We start from the raw sequence: 18,107 nt of genomic DNA, 5'->3' as shown, positions 1-18,107 counted from the left end.
GTCCCTGAGATTAGTCTCCACATACAGTCAGGAAAAAGGCAAGCGGGGAACGTCAATTTATAATATTTCAACAAAATAAAATGTGCACAGTGCTAATTTATAACCCAATTAAGTTATTTATCTTCTTGGGTGAACTCCATGAAATATGGTTGTCAATTAATGTTTTAATAGTACCCAAGATAGGAGGGAGGGCAGCAGTTGTTTATCATTGCAGATCGATTTCAGCTTCTCTGTAGCTATCTTCAGTGCACTTACATCCAACTCGTAAATGAAATGGCACATGGTACCACGTTGCCATTACATATAACAAACAGTTAAACTGTTGAGTAACATTTTGGGCGTGCAGCTGGTCGTCATTTAACTCATCGCATGATATTTCGACTTTGTTATACAACCAGGACCAAGTACAGAAGACCTTTCCTCACAAACAATATATTATTTGTCGTCTCGCACCCAATCAATTCCGTCACATGCCGTGTCAATTTTCGAAACTAATTATGATTTACCCCGTATACAAATTATGCCTTATACAGACTTTATCAAAAACACCCATTATGAATTCTGCTATGGCCATTACTAAACCCTACTACCACTGTTAGTTTCTTAATTCACTGATACTATCTCTTATGTCACTATCGATGTTGTACAGGGTGGGCACAATAAAAGAGGCCCCGGTAATATCATACGAGGGTTGTTCGGAAAATAAGGAACAATCGGTCGCTAAATGGAAACCACATTGAAAATCAAAACTGTTTTCTTTCCACTTTTAGCTACTCCTTCCAGGTACTTCTCTACATAGACGCCGCTCCGACTTAGACATTTGTTGGAGCGTTAAACCAAATTTCCAATACCTTCGTCACAGAAGGCAGCCGCCTGTGCTTTTGGATAATTCTCTACACTGATCTGTAGCGCACAGCCTGCGCCCAAGTGTTGGCTTCGTATCCAGCGCTTCATGTGAACAGAGATGATACTGAGGACGAGCCAATTAGGGCTGTGTTGTGGGTGATCGAACACTTCCCATCGAAAAGGCTGCAGGAGCGTCTTCACTGTCCCTGCAGAGTGCGGCTGAGAATTGCCAGGAAGAAAGAAGTGCGTGGCAGTTGTGTTGGGTGGGCTGCGTTCACTAAGGCGAAGCCTCTCAGTGGGCCCTCGTACTTGACGGGAGACATCGTTGTTCTAGGCACCTTTACTCGCTCACAGTGCGCTCACAACTGAAAAGGGTTTCTTGATGCGATCGATGGGCATACTAAAGACACTGCCCAAAACGTCTGTGAAAAGCCTTGTCGGGCTTTCACAGTGGTTTCCATTTCGCGACCGATCGTTCCTCGCTTTCCGACTAGCCCTCATAACACTGGCTCAGAAATGAGCCCTCTTAATGAACTAGAGAACTGCCCATCGCAAAAGCAGTGATTTCGATGCAGCAATTGGTTGCTGCTAGATTTCTGTCCATGCTGATCTCCTGCATGCACTTCACTATGTCACTTCTTTTGAGTGAGTGAGAGGAGCAGGCGTGTTTAGTGACTAGTTGCAAGCAACACGAAATTGCGCTCACCATGAGATAACCTGTGTTCAGTGTCGAGTGTTACGCGATGCATTTGTGCAAAACGTGTACTGAACTGTCTGTGCAAGAGTTTCAGTGTTTTGGTAAACCTCTAGCAAAGTCTACAGCGTGAAAGTATACAGTGTAAAACATAGGGGCAAAATGGCGCCATTTCCAAAATCTCCTGTAATTTTATTTACCAAGGGTCAGCCCTGTGTCGGCATTGTAAATAGTTTCTGGGCAAGATGTATTTTGATCACCTTGCAGTACTGGGTTGCGGGAAATCACGAGATGTTGTTCCGTCCAGCGTAAACACTTCTTCATTCGACAGTGAGGTCTCATTCTGTTGATGTCCAATGTGAGTCACCCTTCAAACAGTGACATGACAGTGGTAGTTGTCCCTGTGGGTACGGACAACGGCGTCACCATGAGACTGACTGCTGGTTGCAGCGGCACTGTGCACTAATGTTCGATTAAATCTGAGTAAGAGGGTCTGCGGCCAACGGCCTAGCCTCAGTGGTAACACCGGTTCCCGTCGGATCACCGAAGTTAAGCACTGTCGGGCTGGGCTAGCACTTGGATGGGTCACCGCCCGGTCTGCCGAGCGCTGTCGACAAGCGGGGTGCACCTAGCCCTTGTGAGACAAACTGAGGAGCTACTTGATTGAGAAGTAGCGGCTCCGGTCTCGGAAACTGACATACGGTCGGCAGAGCGGTGTGCTGACCACATGCCCCTCCGCATCCGCATCCAGTGACGGCTGTACGCTGAGGACGACAGGCGTCCGGTCGGTACCGATGAGCCATCATGGCCTGTGTGGGAGGAGTACGGTTTAGTTTTTAAGAGGGTCTGTGATTGGTTCGCAGTAACTGTTTCAGTAGAAGGTGCATTTTCCTGTGCATGTCTGAGTGCAAGGCCTTGCGTTGCTTGGGGTTGGCAACCTGAAATGTAAAGGCAGAAATTTCCTGCCCTCCTTCCTACACCACACTATTATTGGTTAACCATGACAAAACTCGTTTATAAAATTGTTATTGATAGGAACTCGTAGGGTCTGCTGCAGTTGGCCAGTGAGATTCGTACACTTGCAGAACCATCCAAGCTTTGAAGTCTGAACACACTTGCTGCAGGGGTTTCAGAGAATACCTTTGCTCCAGGTCATTGCAGAGAACTGCAGAGAGGGGTGTCTCTGACTTAGAGCAGTGTACAGAGGTCGAGCTGGACTTCATCCCCCTTCAGCAGCCGTTTTCCACATTCGCCCTATTTAAGAGTGGTGAGCATGAGCCGTTGATGCAGTTGCCTAGGCGAGGGGGATGCAAAACTAGTTAATTTGCATCAAAGGTCTAATTGTGCAGTTTTAACGTTTCCAGCCAGCTAGTTGCACCCACCATACATAATCACGAATTTGTTGGTTCTCATAATCAATCACTGGTTGCTGTGACCATGACTTAGATTATGCTTTCATGTGTGCATCAAACTGTGACAAAGACTATAGAGTAAAATTGCAGCCTTATACCAATTTAATAAATGATTCAGTTGGTGAATCATTTTATTTGGTATCTTATAGCAAAAAAACAAATTGTTGTAGTGACCGCTAATTTCCATTTGTTATTAGTGAGTCGCTTCATTAATATGCCCATACTTTCATGCTTAATTGAACCATTCCTAGCAATTTCCATTTACGAGGGCAGTTCAATAAGTAATGCAACACATTTTTTTCTGAAACAGGGGTTGTTTTATTCAGCATTGAAATACACCAGGTTATTCCCCAATCTTTTAGCTACACAACACTATTTTTCAACGTAATCTCCATTCAATGCTACGGCCTTACGCCACCTTGAAATGAGGGCCTGTATGCCTGCACGGTACCATTCCACTGGTCGATGTCGGAGCCAACGTCGTACTGCATCAATAACTTCTTCATCATCCGCGTAGTGCCTCCCACGGATTGCGTCCTTCATTGGGCCAAACATATGGAAATCCGACGGTGCGAGATCGGGGCTTAGGGTGCATGAGGAAGAACAGTCCACTGAAGTTTTGTGAGCTCCTCTCGGGTGCAAAGACTTGTGTGAGGTTTTGCGTTGTCATGAAGAAGGAGAAGTTCGTTCAGATTTTTGTGCCTTCGAACACGCTGAAGTCGTTTCTTCAATTTCTGAAGAGTAGCACAATACACTTCAGAGTTGATCGTTTGACCATGGGGAAGGACATCGAACAGAATAACCCCTTCAGCGTCCCAGAAGACTGTAACCATGACTTTACCGGCTGAGGGTATGGCTTTAAACTTTTTCTTGGTAGGGGAGTGGGTGTGGCGCCACTCCATTGATTGCCGTTTTGTTTCAGGTTCGAAGTGATGAACCCATGTTTCATCGCCTGTAACAATCTTTGACAAGAAATTGTCACCCTCAGCCACATGACGAGCAAGCAATTCCGCACAGATGGTTCTCCTTTGCTCTTTATGGTGTTCGGTTAGACAATGAGGGACCCAGCGGGAACAAACCTTTGAATATCCCAACTGGTGAACACTTGTGACAGCACATCAACAGAGATGTCAAGTTGAGCACTGAGTTGTTTGATGTTGATCCGTCGATCACCTCGAACGAGTGTGTTCGCACGCTCCGCCATTGCAGGAGTCACAGCTGTGCACGGCCGGCCCGCACGCGGGAGATCAGACAGTCTTGCTTGACCTTGCGGCGATGATGACACACGCTTTGCCCAACGACTCACCGTGCTTTTGTCCACTGCCAGATCACCGTAGACATTCTGCAAGCGCCTATGAATATCTGAGATGCCCTGGTTTTCCGCCAAAAGAAACTCGATCACTGCCCGCTGTTTGCAACGCACATCCGTTACAGACGCCATTTTAACAGCTCCGTACAGCGCTGCCACCTGTCGGAAGTCAATGAAGCTATACGAGACGAAGCGGGAATGTTTGAAAATATTCCACAAGAAATTTCCGGTTTTTTCAACCCAAATTGGCCGAGAAAAAAAATGTGTTGCATTACTTATTGAACTGCCCTCGTAATATGGTATTATCCATTGCACAGCAGTGTTTCTCTTCAGTCTTCGTAATCTTATGGGGAGCTTCACTTCCCGGTAGGTCACCGGGGATCGGACTTGTAGCGTCTCGGAAGTGTACTAAACAGCTCAGTTGACACCTCACGATGGTCAAAACTTTCGAAGTGTTGATCCTGGTGCTATCTGTCACTTACAATGCCTTCTGCACACCTTCCTGATGAATCGCAATTGTTGTTAGACTATATAAGTTACAACAAGAGCAATTGCGACAGTTTGGTGTTAAAAACGACAATATAAAAATTGCTTCCAGGGTTTTCGGGTGTACTGCCGAATGCATCATCAGTTGGTACTGACAGAATAAGGGATCTGAGGTGCGCTCCCGCCGGGAAAGCCTTGAATATAAAAATTATTTTCTATTAGAACATGTATTAATAGATTACATAATCAGTCGTTATGTATTTTCTATTTTAACAGTTAGAACTGAAGCTGATGAAGAAACGTGAGTTCTTGAAATCTGTGGAATTGAAACAAATCATCAGGGCACTGGAGATGGCCGCCAGCACATTTGGGCCACTCATAAAGGAAGCAAAGGCGGATTACCTCGTTATGATCGTCGACAAGGTCGTGTCACGCAAAGTAGAAATCAGCACCAGGATCCGCTTTTGGTCATGCATCAGTATTTTCATTTCCTCCGCAATATTCAGATTTCTACTCTTATCTAAAGTATGAAGTGCTTCGTCATCGTTATCTCTTGCAACATTGTGCCCTATTTTATGTATATGCTTCAGTACAACTGATCTGTCAGATTTATCAAGTCCGAAGCAGTCAGCATGTTCTTTAAAGCAGGTTTAAAATTTCTACCCTTTTGGCCAACGTAGTACTTGTTTTAGTAACTGCATGTCACGTAATAAATTCCTGATTTGCGAGGTGTCTGCACCAGTTCCTTCCTTAAGGTGCAGGTGGCGGCTAAAGTTATCAATATCTGTGATTTTGAGCATCTTGGACATTTTGTCTGATATGACTTCTGAATATGGTTCTGTTGTTCTCTTAGGTTTTTGTATGTTGTTGTGGGTGGTGGCCTTGTCAGGGTGACTTTGTTACATGTTGTCAGTGTGCATACATTTCATGTTCATGACAGCCATTGTTACGTGTAATGGATTTTATTGTTCCCAGAACAAGATTTTCACTCTGCAGCGGAGTGTGCGCTGATATGAAACTTCCTGGCGGATTAAAACTGTGTGCCTGACCGAACTCGAATTGCCTTTGGCGGGCAAGAGCTCTACCAACTGAGCTACCCAAGCACGACTCACGCCCCGTCCTCACAGCTTTGCTTCCGCCAGTACCTTGTCTTATACTTTTCAAACTTAACAGAAGCTCTCCTGCGAAAGGCAAAGGTCCCGAGTTCGAGTCTCGTTTCGGTACACAGTTTTAATCCGCCAGAGAGTTTCGATTTTATTGTTAATTTAAGTAACTCAACAAAAATTTGTGATTCTAGGCTTTTGTGGTGGGGGTGATCAACAACTCATCTTTCGTTATGCATAATGCTTGTCGGTAGAGTTAAGTAAATGTGCTTTTCGGTCATACATTTCCTATGTGATACAAGACAACACGAAACTTGTAATTTCAGATTTCGTATATTTTTAAAGACACCATTAAAATAGTTTTGCACGCATACACATAAATGAAGGATCTATTAAAAATAATAATAATATTTATTGTTTTTCAAATTATTTTGTCAAAATCGGAACACGGAAAAAAGCAGGAAGCGTATTATACAGTTCTATCTAAAATCGTCTGCTAGACTTAGTAGTTCGGATGTGCAATCACCACAGCATGGGACATCAAAGAACCAGTAAACCAATAGATGAGGCTGTTAGTTTCGTAATACACTACCTGTTTTTTTTTGACTCAGCGAGAGATACGTTTTCGGAAGATTACATCAGTGACAGATTTAAGCGCCGCAATCTGATGTTCATGAATTCAAACGAATTTACTTGGCTAGGATACATGGATATACTGATTTCATTTTGTGTATTAATAACATAACGACACTACATTGCATCTTACAACAGGCTTGATTCGCATTCTTTGCTAGGAAAAACGAATCTGTATAAGTTCCCTTTGTGATTTGGGCGTCCCTCATTGTATTATGATTTCGTTCTGTTTACAAATAAAAATGCCTAGAAAACTGTTTCCGAATACACCAGAATGGCTAAAAGACTGAGAACTCAAGAATCCATTGAAGCTCGTGAGGTGAGACTTGCTGCAGCTCAAGAACGTCAGGCTTTAACTCGTTCTTTGGACATTCCCTCCGAAAGATAGAAGGGACATAGCTCTGATCGAAAGTGCAACGGTTTATCTTACTCCTCACAACCCTTCGCTCACAGAGGCTTAAAGTTACATATCTCCTACATAACACAATAGAAGCGAAAATTTTGGCCGGACGGAGCGCAGGCGAGTGAGTGTTTATACAGTGAATCCCACTTATTTACCATTTCGCATTAAACGTGCCCAATTCCTGGTCAGTTTATGTTGTAACATGACCTTAAACAAAGTGCAAGGACAGATGCTATGTTTTCCTTTCTGCACTGCCAATCCTGGACGGCCCTTTCCTGTTTTATTGAAGCAAACAAGCTCCACAATTGAGTTGCCAGTCTTATGCTAATATCTGAGCAACAGCGAGTTCCTCAGCTAGTGGTGAATAAACTCTCAATCTGGAGACAATGTGGAAGCATGAAAAATACTACACGTGAAGTGAAGGCAACAAAACAACCTTTGAATGCATTTTAACTACACAGAGTTCTCTGAAAATCAGAACTTCGATCACACTACCTAAACGCAACCTATTTCAGGGAGCCACGTTTTCGTCGACAAGTCACAAAAAAACACATGAGTAGTAAAATTTTTACTGTGAGACCTTCTTCCTCAGACATTTTCGTTGCCATTGCTAAGAGTGAGCATGATTCAAACAACAGTTAAAGACGTTTCTCAGAATGGTACATTTAATACACTACTGGCCATTAAAATTGCTACACCACGAAGATGACGTGCTACAGACGCGAAATTTAACCGACAAGAAGAAGATGCTGTGATACGCAAATGATTAGCTTTTCAGAGCATTCACACAGGGGTTGGCGACACCTACAACGTGCTGACATGAGGAACGTTTCAAACCGATTTCTCATACACAAACAGCAGTTGACCGGCGTTGTCTGGTGAAACTTTGTTGTGATGCCTCGTGTAAGGAGGAGAAACACGTACCATCACGTTTACGGCTTTGATAAAGGTCGGACTGTAGCCTATCGCGATTGCGGTTTCTCGTATCGCGACATTACTGCTCGCGTCGGTCAAGATCCAATGAGTGATAGCAGAATATGGAATCGGTGGGTTCAGGAGGGTAATACGGAACGTCGTGCTGGATCCCAACGGCCTCGTATAACTAGCAGTCGAGATGACAGGCATCTTATCCTCATGGCTGTGACGGATCGTGCAGCCATGTCTCGATACCTGAGTCAAGAGATGGGGACGTTTGCAAGACAACAACCATCTGCGCGAACAGTTCGACGACGTTTGCAGCAGCATGGACTATCAGCTCGGAGACCATGGCTGCGGTTACCCTTGACGCTGCATCACAGACTCAACGGCGAACCTGGGTGCACGAATGGCAAAATGTCATTTTTTCGGATGAATCCAGTTTCTGTTTACAGCATCATGATGGTCGCATCCGTGTTTGGCGACATCGCGGTGAACGCACATTGGAAGCGTGTATTCGCCATCGCCATACTGGCGTATCACCCGGCGTGATGGTATGGGGTACCATTGGTCACACGTCTCGGTCACCTCTTGTTCGCATTGACGGCACTTTGAACAGTGGACGTTTCATTTCAGGTGTGTTACGACACGTGGCTTTACCCTTCATTCGATCCCTACGAAACCATATATTTCAGCAGGATAATGCACGACCGCATGTTGCAGTTCCTATACCGGCCTTTCTGGATACAGAAAATGTTCGACTGCTGCCCTGGCCAGCACATTCTCCAGATCTATCACCAATTGAAAACGTCTGGTCAATGGTGGCCGAGCAACTGGCTCGTCACAATACGCCAGTCACCACTCTTGATGAACTGTAGTATCGTGATGAAGCTGCATGGGCAGCTGTACCTTTACACGCCATCCAAACTCTGTTTGACAAAATGCCCAGGCGTATCAAGGTCATTTTTACGGCCAGAGATGGTTGTTCTGGGTACTGATTTCTCAGGATCTATGCACCCAAACTGCGTGAAAATGTAATCACATGTCAGTTCCAGTATAATATATTTGTCCAATGAATACCCGTTTATCATCTGCATTTCTTCTTGGTGTAGCAATTTTAATGGCCAGTAGTGTAATTTTAGGCGTTAATAGACGGGACGGTCCTCACACGGTCACTAAAAAACCTTTGCACATTTTGAAAACAGTCTCGGTTCTCCTGAATAGTTTGGATTTCTCTCCTGTGACAATTTTTTCATCTAAGAGTTGCAGTTGCAACCTACGTCCTCAGTTCTCTGCAGGATGCATTCCAATCTCTACAGTTTTTACCCTCTCCTCTACAGCTCCCTCTAGTAGCCGGGATGTTATACTCTGATGTCATAACACGTGTTCTATCATCCTGTCCCTCCCTCTTGTCAGAGTTTTCCATATGTTCCTTTCCTCGCCGATTCTCTGGGGAAACTGCTCATTCCTTAGCTTATCAGTCCACCTAATTTTCAACAATCTTCTGTATCATCATATTTCAAATGTTTCGATTCTCTTCTGTTCCGTTTTTCTCACAGACCACATCTCACAACCACACAATGCTGCAGTCGAAACGCACATTCTCAGCCATTTATTAGTCACATTAATACCCATATTTGATGCTAGCAGACTTTTGTTGGCGAGGGATCCCCTTTTTTCCACTGTTAGTCTGCTTGTTATGCCCTCCTTTCTCCGTCCGTCGTGGATTATTTTGCTGACTAGTTAGTAGAATTCCTTAAATTCGTCTACTCCGTTGTCCGCAATTCTGATGTTAAGTTTCTTGCTATTTTTATTTCTGCTACTTCTCATTACTTTCTTCTTAGATTTACTGTCAGCACATTTTCTGTAGTCATTAGACAGTTCATTCTATTCAAGAGATATTGTTGTTGTGACTTGGCAAGACAGCCAAGTCACTATGAGAGGAAGCCGAAAGGCACGCTTTAAGCTCACGCAGGCTGGCGTGAGGTCTGGAACATTACAAGGAAATGAGAACTTAGAAAAACGGACGCAGTTGCTGTAATACGTAACTTTAATTCATAATTGTAGAACATCTCTCTTGACTGTACATGCTTCAAGATAAATATCAAATGCTATGGCGCCTTGCTAGGTCGTAGCAAATGACGTAGCTGAAGGCTATGCTAACTATCGTCTCGGCAAATGAGAGCGTATTTCTCAGTGAACCATTGCTAGTAACGTCGGCTGTACAACTGGGGCGAGTGCTAGTACGTCTCTCTAGACCTGCCGTGTGGTGGCGCTCGGTCTGCAATCACTGACAGTGGCGACACGCGGGTCCGACATATACTACGGACCGCGGCCGATTTAAAGGCTACCACCTAGCAAGTGTGGTGTCTGGCGGTGACACCGCAATTGTAATTCTTGTTCACTTGCACAGAGGATAGGAATGTCATTAGCGAATTTTATCACCGATTTCCCTTCAGTCTGAATTTAAATCCCACTGTTGAATCTTTCTTTTGTTTCTCTCATTGCTTCTTCCTTGTATTGATTTAACAGTAGAGGCGAAAGGCTGCATCCCTGTCCTACATTCTGAATAATTTTCTCTCTCGGTTCTTATATATATTGTACAATATCCATCTTTGCATATAACTTACCACTATTTTTCTCATGATTTCGAACATCTTGCGGCAGTTTACATTGTCGAACGGTTCTTCCAGCTCGACAAATCTAATGAACGTGTCTTGCTTCGATTTTTAGCCGCAACTTCATAATTTGTCTCTCTGGTGCCTTTATCTTCCGTAAAGCTAAACTGATCGTCATCTAACACATTCAAAATTTCCTTTTTCATTGTTATTACCGTCAGCAACTTGGATGCTTGAACTGTTAAACTGATTGTGCAATTGTTTTCGCAATTGTCTGCTCTCGCTATCATCGGAATTGGGTGATGTTTTTCCGAAAGTCAAACGGTATGTCACCAGTCTGGTACATTCTACTCCCAGACCTCCGAATTACGTCCAATAAATGGTCCATGGGATTCCTGACAGGCGATCTGGGCGTCCAGCTCATTCGCTCGAACTATCCAGAACGTTCTTCAAACCAATCGAACAATTGTCGCCCGGTGACACGGCGCACTGTCAGCCTAAAAATTCCATTGTTGTTTGGAAACATGAACTCCATGAATGGCTGCAAATGGTCTCAAAGTAGGCGAATACAACCATTTGCAGTCACTGATCGGTACTGTTGGACTAGAGGACCCAGCCCATTCCGAGTGGACGCAGCCCACGCCATTATGGAGCAACCGCCAACTTACGCAGTGCCTCTTTAACAACTTGGGTCCATGGCTTCAGGCGGTCTACACTACTCCTGAACCCCACCATCGGCTCTTACCAACTGACATCGGGACTGATCGGACCAAGCCACGGTTTTACACTCGTCTATTTGAGAGGTGGCATGAGCCCCCTCTCATATTTCTATCTTACGATTTTCGCCTCTAATTGCATGCAGTGAAAAGTCGCTATTCCTTCACACGCGGACTTCCCACGCAGCGTCTCTCGTCACCCAGGTGGTTCGGTGACAGGCGGGCTCTGCGGATCTCGAGAGGGTTAAGCCGACGAGTGTGAGGGAGTCGAGTGAATGCTTTCCAGACGCCGACATTGTCAAGAGACACGCCAGCAGGGGCCTGAAGTAGCGGCTGGGCTAGAGGTTCCGTTACTTTGCAGAAACTTAGCGAAAACACTTTCTGGCGGGCTACCAGCGAGGCGTGGGAATAACTTGTGTACCCAGGCAGTTGTGGCGGGAAAATTCCCGCGCTTTCTGCAAAATAGTAACTGTGATTGGCTTGCTCAGGGCATAGCTCCGTGACGTAGCAAAATCAGCGCAGAAATTGGCGCCAAGAATCTCCATTGGTGGAATGGTAGTGCTCCGGCAATGGAGTGGAATTTTCCGCCGGTTTTCGAGTTGCTGATTGGAACGTTTAACCACGGCCACTGTCGTGGGGGCGGGAATGTTGTGTGTTCGGCCTGTACGGGTGCTCTTGTGTGGTCGGCTCTCGCTTTTCGGTCGAGGACGTCGAAGCAACCAGCCATCGCCTCCGGTACGCCAAATCGTGTTCTGGCAGTTAAGAAGACAGTTTGGTAATGTATGTCTGCAGCACCGGCAGATAGGGATTTTCCAAGGTGATAATCAGAGCTCAGCAGAGCGCGCCTGTTCGTCTTTTTCTAACTTTGTTCTGTCTTGAGTAGCAGCAATTAATGTTGGGTTAGCTGTGTGTCTCTCTTAAGATTTGAGTGGCAAGGAATTAGCTCCACATACCACTTCGTCATAAACCTCACAATCTAGTTTAGGGACAACTTCACCTTCGCAGCGTTTGTTTGAGTATCCAATTTGAGCCAATTTGATGTATTATAAATGTTTCATGTGTTTTTGTTTATTATTTTGTGTTTAGTCTTAATAAATCATATTGTTATTTTGGACAGAAATTTCATTCTGTTAATCGGTAGAGCAACCCATCATTTCTCACTACGTTAATGAAACCTTCCTTTATTTAACTTATTTATCAAATTAAATTATTGCAGGTGCCAAACTCTTTTCTACTCCACTTGCAGGGTTGATTACAGTCAGTTCACATATATTTTTTAATCCATGTGCAGCAGCAAATGTCGGAGTTAGAATAGGGGGGGCTTAGAGCATCAGTTACATATGTAGACTCTAGAATTTAGTGCTAAATACACTGCTTGCCCCGGCACCTCGCGTATTATCCGCCAGACATGGTGACGTGTCCAGGAGAGGCGGTGTCGTACTGTGAGCGTGGGCGCTCGCGTAAGTCGTCTGTTGCCATAGCGTATTAACTATAAATCTCTGCCGCACTGTCCTAACTGTCCCAACATCGATTGCTGCAGTTATTTCGCACAGTGTTGCGTATCTGACAGTGCTGACAACTGCGCAAACGCCCCTGCTCTCGGTCGTTAAATGAAGGCCGCTAGCCCATGTATTGTCTGCGACGAGAGGTAGTGATTGAAATTTGGTGCACCCCGCACGCCCTTGAGGCTGTCCATCTCGGAATACTGAATTTCGAAAATGGAATGCGTCTAGCTGCAAGTACCGTCCGCGTTCTGAGTCTGTAAATTCCAGTCCTGCCACAATCACTTAGGAAACCTTTTCACAAAAATCACCTGAGTACAAGTGACAGGTCCGCGAAAGCACTTTTATACCTTGCGTACGCGATACTACGCGCCTTGTGTATACAGGGTGGTCCATTGATCGTGACCGGGCCAAATATCTCACGAAATAAGCATCAAACGAAAAACCTACATAGAACTAAACTTGTCTAGCTTGGAAGGGGAAACCAGAGGGCGCTATGGTTGGCGCGCTAGATGGCGCTGCCATAGGTCAAACGGATGTCAACCGCGTTTTTTTAAAATAGGAACCCCCATTTTTTATTACATATTCGTATAGTACGTAAAGAAATACGAATGTTTCAGTTGGACCACTTTTTTCGCTTTGTGATAGATGGCGCTGTAATGGTCACAAACATATGGCTCACAATTTTAGACGAACAGTTGGTAACAGTTAGGTTTTTTAAGTTAAAATGCTTGTTCCAATGTGATACATGTGCCTTTGTGAACTTATCATTTCTGAGAAGGCATGCTGTTACAGTGTGATTATCTGTAAATACCACATTAAAGCAATAAATGCTCAAAATGATGTCCGTCAACCTCAATGCATTTGGCAATACGTGTAACGACATTCCTCTCAACACCGAGTAGTTCTCCTTCCGTAATGTTCGCACATGCATTGACAATGCGCTGACGCATGTTGTCAGGCGTTGTCGGTGGATCACAATAGCAAATATCCTTGAACTTTCGCCACAGAAAGAAATCGGGGGACGTCAGATCTGGTGAACGTCCGGGCCATGGTATGGTGCTTCGATGAGCAATCCACCTGTCAACATCGCTTTAACCGCACGCGAGCTATGTATCGGACATCCATCATGTTGGAAGTACATCGCCATTCTGTCATGCAGTGAAACACCTTGTAGTAACATCGGTAGAACATTACGTAGGAAATCAGCATACATTGCACCATTTAGATTGCCATCGATAAAATGGGGGCCAATTATCCTTCCTCCCATAATGCCACACCATACATTAACCCGCCAAGGTCGCTGACGTTCCACTTGTCGCAGCCATCGTGGATTTTCCGTTGCCCAGTAGTGCACATTATGCCAGTTTACGTTACCGCTGTTGGTGAATGACGCTTCGTCGCTAAATAGAACGCGTGCAAAAAATCCCTCATCGTTCCGTAATTTCTCTTGTGCCCAGTGTCAGAACTGTACACGACGTTCAAAGTCGTCGCCGTGCAATTTCTGGTGCATAGAAATATGGTACGGGTGCAATCGATGTTGACCGACGTTTTTGAGATTCCCGATTCTCGCGCAATTTGTCTGCTACTGATGTGCGTATTAGCCGCGACAGGAGCTAAAACACCTACTTGGGCATCATCATTTGTTGCAAGTCGTGGTTGACGTTTCACATGTGGATGAACACTTCCTCTTTCCTTAAATAACGAAACTATCCAGCGAACGCTCCGGACACTTGGATGATGTCGCCCAGGATACCGAGCAGCATACACAGCACACGCCCGTTGGGCATTTTGATCACAATAGCCGTACATCAACACGATATCGACCTTTACCGCAATTGTTAAACGGTCCATTTTAATGCGGGTATTGTATCACGAAGCAAATACCGTCCGCACTGGCGGAATGCTACATGATACCACCTACTTACACATTTGTGACTATTACAACGCCATCTATCACAAAGCAAAAAAAGTGGTCCAACTAAAACATTCATATTTCTTTACGTACTACACGAATACGTAATAGAAAATGGGGGGTTCCTATTAAAAAGAAAAAACGCAGTTGATATCCGTTTCACCTATTGGAGGGCCATCTAGCGCGCCAACCATAGCGCCATCTGGTTTCCCCCTTCAAGCTAGACGAGTTTCGTTCTTTGTAGTTTTTTCGTTTGATGCTTATTTCGTGAGATATTTGGCCCGATCACTGTCAATGGACCACCCTGTAAATGCCCTATGACTTTCGTTATAACAGAGTAAGACATTTCTCAAGATGATACATTTATGTAGTTATTTTATGCGTTAACAGATGGGAGGCTCCTTGCTCGGTCTGTGAAAAACCTTTCCATATTTTAGAAAGAGTCACGGTCAACATTCACGTACGGCTTTAAATATTTATTCCCCACTAGCGTCGTATGTAGCCACTCGATGACTAACACGAGAGGCGCTGCCGGAGCAGATTACGGCGGCAACGGCTGCGGGGCCGTAGGAAAGATTACCCGCGGCGCACATCCTGGCCGTAAAGCGCTTTTAGCGGCAGTAAACGAAAGCGGAAACTGCAGGCCGGTCCTCGAGCTGGGAGGCACCGCGGGGCAGACAAAAGCCGGCGGCCAGAACTGGGTCAGCCGGCCGCGCGGCCGCGCATGCGCTCTGCCCGCCGGCGTCATCCCGCTAATGAAGCGCGGCTCGCGTGCTGCCCCCGAGTGTCATAGCGTGCGCCGCGGTCGACAGCGCCCCAAAAGCCCACTGTTTATGCTGATGGTTCTCCGTCTAATGCAGCTCATATTGTCCGCAGACACAACATTTCCGTTATCCCTGTTGACTTCAGTGGCTGTGGTCACAGCAGATGTAAATCTTCTCAGTTTTTCAGCCATCTCACGGTTCCTGTTCAGGCGTAGCGCCGTATAGCGATCCTGCCATGGAGGCGATTAAGTGGGAGATGTGTCTCAGAGCTGGATAGTGACAGATGGTGACGCGAGACTGGACGCGCCCGTAGTTTATGTATCAGCCGATAGAGGAGAATATTGGATAGGGCGACTGTGATTGTAGTTTCGATTGAGCCTACTAGAGCGCACGAAAGTAATAGAATGTTTTTCATAAACTGTTCTAGTATTTTCATAAAGTGTTATTATGTCTTTTTTGTAGGTAAAATGTTATAAATGTGTTTTAGCAGTATGAATGATGCGTGAGTGTGGTTTAAGGTTAATATGAAGATAATTGTTTAACGAGTTATGTAGTAGGATTTAGTGTGGGAACATTTAGAAGAAGTATGCATATGGACAAAGGGGATTTTTGTAGAATAGATTTGTAAAGTAAGTTTATGGTAAAGGGAAAGTTAATTCAGGTGTAAATAACAATAGTAAATAACTTTATGCATAAACAAAACTTCAGCATATTAGATAATTGCGTCGGTAAAAAGTGCAGTCGTTAGGTTTACTATTTTGCTATTGGTTATGGATGAAAAGCGCTGATTGACGCGGGAGAATGTTGGTTTGCTATTGGCTGTTGAGTAAACTGACCAATGGTAAAGCAATATTCTTCGCGCGCCTTTCTCTGCTGGCAGAGAAGACTTAGAGTATTCTAGGGAGGAGTCGGAGCCTAGCCATGAAACACTTCGGACGTGTGTAGTAGTAGTTCCGATGGAAATGATAAGCTGCCGGATCTAGCAGTGTTTCATACATCAATACTGTGGTAAAGTGACAGCATAATTGTTCCAATGGACGTGTAGAAATTTTGGAATTTTTAACTGAATTTTGTGACGGGAAACGACATATATTCCGCGTGGCGTATTGAGCAGGTCGGTGGCTAAAAACTGTGACTGCATTTGGTACCGACACACTTAATATTTGGCGAGCATTATCAATCAAAAACAATCAGTATTTTTGTAGCTATTACGTTTTCGGGAAATGCAACACCATAAACTTGCTAACGTCAGTGAAAGGGATTGTGAGTGATTGTGTTAGGACTAGCTCAGGCTTGGCAGTGATACTTGTTCACGTAAGTTTCAGAATATATTAATTGAGGACAAAATTTCCAACCTTTCATTTCGTGTTTCTCCCGAAACGTAGATTAGTGACTTTAATTGCAGCCTGGTTCACGTCCAAGTACAGTAGGTTTCACTCGGCTTTCCTACTGATGATCTGCTGAGACAATGTTCACAGGTAGGTGCAGGTACGTCGTAAAGGGACGGAAAGAACCGCGCGGCCGCACTGTGTTTCTACAGACAGGGCCATATTTACGCGCAGTCTATCTGGCCTGTACCTGGGGTCCAGTACCACAAAAATTTAAAACAAAAAGGTGTCTCGGCGGTATCTTTTCTTTCAGGAGTGCTAGTTCTGCAAGGTACGCAGGAGAGCTTCTGTAAAGTTTGGAAGATAGGAGACGAGGTACTGGCAGAAGTGAAGCTGGGAGGATGGGGCGTGAGACGTGATTGGATAGCTCAGATGGTAGAGCACTTGCCCGCGAAAGGCAAAGGTCCCGAGTTCGAGTCTCCGTCCGGCACACAGTTTTAATCTGCCAGGAAGTTTCAAAAAGGTTTCTGTTATACGAGGGCTATTCGGAAAGCAAGGAACGATGGTTAGCGAAATGGAAACCACAGTGAAAATCCGATGAAGCTTTGCACGGGTTGATAGGCAGTGTCTGTAGTATGCCCGAGGACAGCGCCAGGTTGCTCTTCTTCAGTTCTGAGAGCTCAGTGAGCGCGAACATACTTAAAACAGCCGCACAAGTCTCCCACCAAGTAAGAGATTTTGCCTGATTTCATGCAACGCCACGTAACACAGTGAAGAGCCAAAGAAACTGGTACACCCGCCTAATATCGTGTAGACGCCCGGCGAGCACGCAGAAGTGCCGCAACACGACGTGGCATTGACTAGACTAGTGTCTGAAGTAATGCTGGAGGGAACTGACACCCTGAATCCCGCAGGGCTGTCCATCAATCCGTAAGAGTACGAGGGGATGGAGATCTCTTCTTAACATCACGTTGCACGGCAGCCCAGATATCTCAATAATGTTCATGTTTGTGGAGACTGGTGACCAGCGAAGTGTTTAAACTCAGAAGAGTGTTTCTGGAGCCATCCTGTAGCAATTCTGGACGTATAAGGCGTGCTGCTGGAAGTCCGTCGGAATGCACAATGGACATGAACGGGTGAGGACGATCAGACAGGATGCTTACGTACGTGTCACCTGTCGTAGTCGTATCTAGAATTATTAGGGATCCCATATCACTCCAACTGCACACGCCTCACGCTATTACAGAACCTTCCACCGGCTTGAACAGTCCCCTGCTGACATGCAGAGTCCATGGATTCATGAGGATGTCTCCATACCCGTACACGTCCATCCGCTCGATACAATTTGAAACGAGACTCGTCCGACCAGGCACACTGTTTCCAGTCATTAACAGTCTAATGTTCATGGCCGGCCGCTGTGGCCGAGCGGTTCTAGGCGCTTCAGTCTGGAACCGCGCTGCTGC

General features: G+C 45.2%; 1 pseudogene; it reads left to right on the top strand.

The window, feature by feature from the left end:
- The first annotated feature begins 2,038 nt into the window (after positions 1-2,038).
- On the top strand, positions 2,039-2,156 carry LOC124555843 (annotated as a pseudogene).
- The last annotated feature ends 15,951 nt before the right edge of the window (positions 2,157-18,107 follow it).

The sequence above is a fragment of the Schistocerca americana genome, chromosome 1 (genome assembly GCF_021461395.2).
Source record: "Schistocerca americana isolate TAMUIC-IGC-003095 chromosome 1, iqSchAmer2.1, whole genome shotgun sequence".
Taxonomy (NCBI): Eukaryota; Metazoa; Arthropoda; class Insecta; order Orthoptera; family Acrididae; genus Schistocerca; species Schistocerca americana.
This window is presented reverse-complemented; position numbering and strand designations above follow the sequence as displayed.